At 39.3% G+C, this 7,582-nt stretch overlaps 1 long non-coding RNA gene across 1 annotated transcript; it reads right to left on the reverse strand.

Moving 5' to 3' along the window:
• Positions 1–3,465: 3,465 nt before the first annotated feature.
• On the reverse strand, positions 3,466–5,404 carry LOC120227670. The gene is made up of 2 exons (XR_005527310.1): positions 5,306–5,404; positions 3,466–4,866 (listed from the first exon to the last, which is right to left on the reverse strand). It is a non-coding gene; the product is annotated as an uncharacterized LOC120227670 (long non-coding RNA).
• Between the last annotated feature and the right edge of the window lie 2,178 nt (positions 5,405–7,582).

Consider the following 7,582-nt stretch of genomic DNA (forward strand, 5'->3'; position numbering starts at 1 on the left):
AAAAAAATGGGAGCTGTTTACCTGCCTATTTATGCCTCAGTTGTCAATTTCTTTAGCTCTGCTCTAAGACCAGCTGCCGGCTCAGTGGTTGAATTGTTCGTGTTCTTTGAGGATTGATGATTCCCCAGTCAACAGGATAATTGCATAACCTAACAAATTGCTGGGCTTTATGTTTTTCACTAGCTAATCTCCCTTATTTCTTTATGCAGACTAGACTCCATGCTATGGAAGTAAATCGAGCAGTCTCTACCTCACAGGAACCTAAGCTCAGAGATAAACTTGGACTTTTTTTTTTGAGGCAAAAGACTTTTAAGATGCATGTTTCAGCAGGCATTTCCCCATGGATCAACCCCATGAGAAAATGGGAACCAACAAGCATTTTACTTAAGGGTTCTGACAATAGGGTTTCTACTGATCACTCTTAGGTGCAACTTCGCAGGAAGAAGAGCACATCGCTCCTTTGCTAAAGCCTCCTGCTTTATTAGAACAGAAGGGTGGCTGTGTGTGTACGTGTGTCTGCATAAAATCAGACAGATCTCTCAGGTTGCAAGTATATGTCCTGCCAGCCAACAGCCAAGCAAATTCTGGAGTAAATTATATGATCAGCTTCTTCTCCAAAGAGAAAAACACATACAGAAGTGATGAAACAGGGTCAGGGAGAGGCCAGCCTGCCATTTCTTAGGAATGCTCTTGGGGCTTTCAAATCCTAAGGAGGCTTATCTGTAGTTTTTGTGTGTGTTTGTTTTAGCATGCCTCTTGTTGTTTTGATGGTTTTAAAAGCTAGATTTAACATTAGAATTGCTTTAGTGTTTGGTCAACTACGTTTGTGCTTTATGATTGAGTTCTGAATTTCTAAAACATAAAATATACGAATATGACATCTTGTGACTTCCTTAGAATCTTACTTTAGCGTAAAAGCCAACAACAAAGGCTCTGAACACTCGCTGGGGAAACTCCTCCTTTAAAATTAGATGAATTGTAATTCTTTGAAAGCACGAATCTTGCACTCTCTCCATAAGACCCATATGAAGAAGCCTGGCCTGGCCCTTAAGAGATAGAAACCTGGTTTGTTCCTGATTTTCCCATCTGCCAAAAGAAGTTGCGGAGGTGGCTCTTCTCTTCCTCGAGCTATTGTACTTAGGCTCAGGTAGAATTCATTCATTTGAACATGCAAAGTGACTTCTAAGCCCTTTGGTCTCTGGCTTTCAGATCACTGATCACTGATGTGGAACAGCTGTCAACACACTGGTCGCTTGACCACTTAGAGACCTGATTATTATTCATGATAGAAGTAGGTAAAGTTAGGAAACTGAATTCACTTCTTTTCCTTCAGAGGCAGGCAAAAATATGAAGTAATAAAAATACTTTTATCCCAAAGTTTATGTTTTATAATCTGTCACTCACATTTTAATCAATAGGAAAGCTGTCCTGAGTATAATAGCTAAACTTCTGAAAAAAGGGTGAGGAGATGGAAGGAAAGGATTATTAATAACAACAACTATTTATTGAGCACTTTAGTGTGTCAGATATTGTGCTAAAACCTTTTTGGGATTATCTTGCTGTATAAGATTTCATGTTTCAACAGGCATTTTCCCACAAATTTATAAGGTCAGTACTGTAATTATTCCCATTTGACAGATGATGAAACAGACGCTGAAAAACTGAGAGACATCGTGGTTTGCTCAAGGTTCCCTTGCTAGCAAGTTATAGAGCTGTACTGGTTTCTTTCTCTTTCTTTTTTCTTTCTTTCCTTCTCTCTTTTCTTTCTTTCCTTTCTCTACCTCTTTCTTTCTCTTTCTGTTTTTCCCCCAAATTGTTATTTAAATTCCAGTTAGTTAACGTCTAGTGTAATATTGGTTTCTCTTTCTTTCTGTAAGTAGAATCACCATACATCCGAGTTTGCCTAGGAAAGCCCAGCTAAAATCTTGTATCCCAATTATTAATGGTGTTCCCTTTCCATCTCAAAAATGGATTCAACAACAAATTATTTGGTCACTCTGTTTCAAGGTTTTTCAATATTGGTACTATTGACATTTGGGGCTGGAAAACTCTGTGCTGTAAGGGCCGTCTTGTGCATTATTGGGTGTTTAGCAGCATGCGTGGCCTCTGCCCAGTAGATGACAGTAGCACTTCCACTCAAGTAACAAAAACCAAAAATGTCTCCAGATGTTGCCAAACGTCCCCCTGAGAAGCAAAATTGCTCCCAGCTGAGAATAACTACTCATAAAATTTAACTACACAAGGAAAATATAATCTATTTGTTATGGAACACAGGCTGTGAACTGCTGAACCTACTTCATGTAGTGGCTACCATATACCCTGTATGCAATCAAAGTTGATTTCCTGGGGGCATTATTTGCCCCATTGTAGAGAGGAGCAAAGGCTAAACAAGTAATGAATAAGATGACTAGAGGGCTCCAAGGATAAAAACTGGTTTGTTGCAATTCTTACTAAAGAAGACGGAAACAGTGTACTGGGAAGTGACCCCAAAGCCTCCTGGCTGCCCATTCTAGTAATGTTGTGGATTCCGAGTCTTGATTCCATCGGTGTTTTGCCTTAGTGATGAACACAAAAGCCAAGGAGACAGCCAGAGAGCGATACCGTAAGAATCATACTGCAGCCTTCTTCAATAATAACAGCTAATGATAATTAGCGTTCTAATTTCTCCTACTCTTATACTGAGAAATGACCACCATTTCTTTCATACCACCATTTCCATTTATTAGCAATAACAGAATAAATACCAGTAGCACCAATTAAAAATGAATCCACATGGCGTGTTTTATCCTTACAGCTGTAATAACTAGTAACTAACATGGACTGGAAAGCACTTTGCAAATGTAAAAAGTGCTGTACAGATACATCATAATTATCATCATTAATAAATTAGCCCAATTCTCCTAGTATTCAAAAGGCACGTAAGGTCAGATACATGGGTTTCAGTGGGGCAAAATGATCACAACCTACAATGCAGCAATGGTTCACATGTGTTGGCAACAAGTTTTACCCCATGCAATCCTGCAGAGCTGAAGTTACACACCCTTCAAAATATGGGAGAATGAAGCTAAAAGCAGACAAAACAGGCTTTTTTTTTGAGATTTAATGTTTTTGTTTTAATAACAGACTCCTACCTCTTTTATGATAACGTTTAAAAGATAATGTAATTAAACTTCTAAATTGTACATTTTAACAAAATTAAAATTTCTTATTTAAGGTGACAGTAAATTTTATTCTTTGCTATGAGCTGATATTCCAGATGTCATTATAATTCCAAAGCATCCTGTGACTTCAGAGAGGTCAGATTGGTAAATTTTGTGCTTGCATACCCTCAGGGAATAACCACGGTATTCATTCCAGAATTGTTACTAGAAAAAAACAGCTCTCTCTATTCCCTTGCCAGCAGGAGTCTTGGCAAGAGACAGCTCCTGGCTGACCATAAATAAAATTCCTTGAATCACCAGTGTCTTGATTTAAGAAAGAAATTTTACTGTGTCTTTCATACACAAAAGCTGATTAACAATGGTTAAAAAAAACACTACTCCACTTTTTCACAGGTGTACAAAAGGAAATATAATGGAATTACATTCAACAATAAAGCTTAAAGTTCACTCTAGGTAATAGTTGCATTAACATTCACATACACAAGCACAGAGTAAGTATATTTCAGGAGTCTTATAATAGCATACAGCATACATATGGGAGATTGATTTCAGGTAACATCATAGGTGTCAGCAAGATTAGCAATTCAGAGTGTTCTAAAAAAGGAAAACTAAACCAAAGAGACGGTGTGGGCTGGCACACCAAGACAAATCACAGAATTCGAGGATTGAAAAGTCGGCTCACTGTGTGTATGAGAAAATAATTTTTCTTCAATTTTGGGGTCTTGATATAGTTGGCTAGAGAAGGTTGTGTATTCAAAGTGCACATACTTGTTTCTTAGAAAAGAGAGAGAGAAAGATCCTTTTATTTAGTAATTAATACATGCAAGAGGCAGCCCCAGAGTGACCTGAAAGAGTAAAGCTGTGAGTGGCAGGTGGCCAGTATAATACAGATGTTTCAGGCAATTCTCTTAAAGCACTTCTGTAGCAGCAATGATCATTTAAATGGCTGTAGACTGGATTCTCTTTTGAGGAGTTGAGGGGGACTCATCATATTTCTCTTTAAAGATTTATAGTCATAGAGTTTCTCTTTTTTAAATAAATCTATCAAACAACAAAGAGCATAAAGTGAGGTGTTGGGGTTTTCTTTTGCTTCTGCTTTTGCATATGTGTTGGAAAAGGATCTCGCCTTTTCATAGACATTGTGTGCAAAAGAATTTTTAATAAAGTGAGCACAAGGACGCACGCAAACACATCAGATCTGCCTCTGGTGCCCTGGTTGGCCCCCGTTCAACACTGAACTGTTGGCTTGTAGGTGGAATGCAGGTTTTAGGGATAAAGACACCACAGCCCACAGCCTTGTCAGCGGGGGTGGTTTTGTCTGGTTTTGTCTGCGAGAGGGTGGCCACTGCCTCTTGAGTTTTAAGATTTAGAAAGTCTGGTCCCTTTTATTTTCACGGTCCCCCTGGATTGGCAACTCCCACTGTTTCTTTGTCTTTGTTTCCCAGCCCTCCTTGCACCAACTAGTCTCATCTGGCCCATCCCAGCCGATGACGTCTGGCACTCACGCACCCCGGTGACCACACAAACCCAGTGGCCACAGACACCCAAGCTGCTCAATCTCAAAACCTTTGAGCCTGCCCTGCAAATGTCATCAAGACAGGATCCCCGGAGCACAGGGCAGAGAGTCCAACCTCTCACTGGCGGGGCTGGGAAGCCTCTCCTTTGCGGCGGAGGAGAAAGGAAACTTGGGTCTGCTTTTTAGGTTCTGAAAACAAGCCAGAGTGGAGAGAAAGAGTTAACACCAGACTTAGTAAAGCTTTTAAGACAAAACCTGTTAAATGTGATCTACACAGACACAGGGAACTTTCTGCAGATTTCTGAGGTCTATAAGAGAGGGCTCATGGAGATAGGAGAAAGGAGTGGGGAGTTGCTACATGGGAGAGATTTGCCATTATTACAAAAACTGGCTAAGTGGCTTGTTTCCATGGGATGACCTCACTGGTCACTGTTGTCAGTCGTGCTGTTCCCTTTCTCTTTTTTTTCCTGGGTCTTGTTACCCTTCTTCTTTTTCTTCTTTTTCTTGGTCTCCTCCTTTTTGCCGAAGGTTATGAAGTCACTTTTGTCAATTTGGCTGTTAGTAGGCTCCTGCCGGATGGAGATGATTGCAGGAGATCCTGGGATAATGAATTTGTCTGGCAACTCACCGGGACCAGATTGTTTGGGGTTGCCTGGTCCATATTTAAAGGTCCAGCTGTTGCTGTTGACACCAGCACCGACTGGAGGGGACACTTCTCCTGCCTCTGGTTCTGAAAGACAAAACATCACAAGTCGGTAGGAGTCATCAGACACCTTCCAGGCCGCACTAAGTGGGTAGAACACCGGGGAAGCTGCAAAGACAAGCCTGCTCCCCCAGTAAATCATGGGTTATTTCTTTGAGCCTGAGGAGGGCAAGATCAGTGTTTGGAAACAATCAGGAGGGCAGATTTTTTTCACCAGAGAGTCTGGAAGTCTAATTTTCTAGGGAAATATTTTTGGTTCTTTGTGAAGAATTTCCTAAAGAATATGGTTGTGATTATTTTTCCTGGGAATAGGATGGGAAATGTACTAGATTAAAGCAGAACAGGCAATAAGAACTAGGAATAAATTTAATCAAGGAAGTGAAAGACCTATACTCTAAAGTCTAAGATGTTTATGGAAAAAATTGAAGAAATGACACAAATAAATGGGAAGATATTCTATGTTCATGGGTTGCAAGAATTAATACTGTTATAGAGTCAATGCAATCCTGACCAAATTTCAATGGTATTTTTCACAGAAATAGAAAATCTTAAAATCTGTATAGAACCACAGAAGACCCTAAATAGCCAAAGCAATCTTGAGAAAGTAGAACAAAGCTGGAGATATCATGCTTTCTGATTTCAAGCTATATTACAAAGCTATAGTCATCAAACAATATAGTACTGGCATAAAAGCAGACATTTAGATCAATGAAACAGAATAGAGGACCCAGAGGTAAACCCATGCATATATGGTCAATTAATTTACAACAAAGAAGGCAAGAATATAGAGTGGGGAGGGAACATTTTCTTGAGTAAATGGTTTTGGGAAAACTGGACAGCTATGTGCAAAAGAATGAAACTGGAACCCTGTCTTACACCATACACAAAAATAAACTCAAAATGGATTAAAGACTTGAACATAAGACCTGAAAGCATAAAACTCCTAAAAGAAATCATAGGCAGTTAAGTTCCTTAACATCAGTCTTTTTGAATCCAGCACGAAAAGCAAAAGTGATAAAATCAAAAATAAACAAACTACACTGTGTCAAACTAAAAAGCTGCTGCCCAACAAACTAAACCATCAACAAAATGAAAAGGTAAACTACTGCATGGGAGGAAATACTTGTAAATCACATATCTGATGAGTGATTAATATCCAAAATACATAAAGAACTCATTCAATTCAACAGCAAAAGAACATACAATATGGTTTTAAAAATAGCTAGAAGATTTGAAGAGGCTTTTTTTGAATAATGACACACAACTGGCCAACAGGTACATGAAAAGTTGCCCAACATCACTAATCATCAGGGAGAGGCAAATCAAAACCACAGTGAGATATCATTTCCCACTTGTCAGAATAGCTATCATCAAAAAGACAAGAAATCACAAGTGTTGGCAAGGACGTGGAGAAAAGGGAACCTGTGTGCACTGTCAGAGGGAATGCACACTGGTGCAGCCACTATGGAAAACAGTATGGAGGTTCTTCAAAAAATTAAAAAGAGAAATACCATACAATCTAGTAATTGTACTTCTGGGTATTAATCCAAAGAAAATGAAAACACTAACTTGAAAAGATATGTTCAGTCCTATGTTCACTGTGGCATTATTTATAATAGCCAAGATAGGGAAACAACCTAGGTGTCAATAGATGGAAGAATGGATAAAGAAAATGTGGCATATATTGTAAAAATGAGTAAAAAAAACTTTATTTAATGGAGTCAGGATGGGCACCTGGCTGGCTCAGTCCATAAGCATAGGACTCTCTTTATCTCCAGGTGGTGAGTTTAGGCTCTTTGTTGCAGGTCGAGCTTAAAAAAAAGAAAAGGAGTCAGGAAGCCCTGAAGGGGGAGCTCTCTCACACATACCACTCCTGGCAGCCTGCACTGTACTGCAAGAAGGAAGATACTTTTCACACTGGACTTTTATCACCTGCTTTTAAGACAAAAAAGGACGATCTCTTTCTGCCCCAGCAACAACACAGTAACCACCACCTGAAGCCAAAAAGAAACCAGCACGATCTCAGATTCTTATTCTTTTCCAGAGAATTTTGATTGAAACAACCCTCCCCAATTTCCTCCTAAAACATAGTAAGAGGTGACTTTTCCTTTACCTCTTTGGGCTTGCCTGTGGTTTACCATAATTTGCTTGTCCAAATTGCATTCTTCTGCTATTCCCTAATAAACTCATTTTGCTGGTAAA

The sequence above is a fragment of the Hyaena hyaena genome, unplaced genomic scaffold, assembly GCF_003009895.1.
Source record: "Hyaena hyaena isolate Hyena2069 unplaced genomic scaffold, ASM300989v1 scaffold_2727, whole genome shotgun sequence".
Lineage (NCBI taxonomy): Eukaryota > Metazoa > Chordata > Mammalia > Carnivora > Hyaenidae > Hyaena > Hyaena hyaena.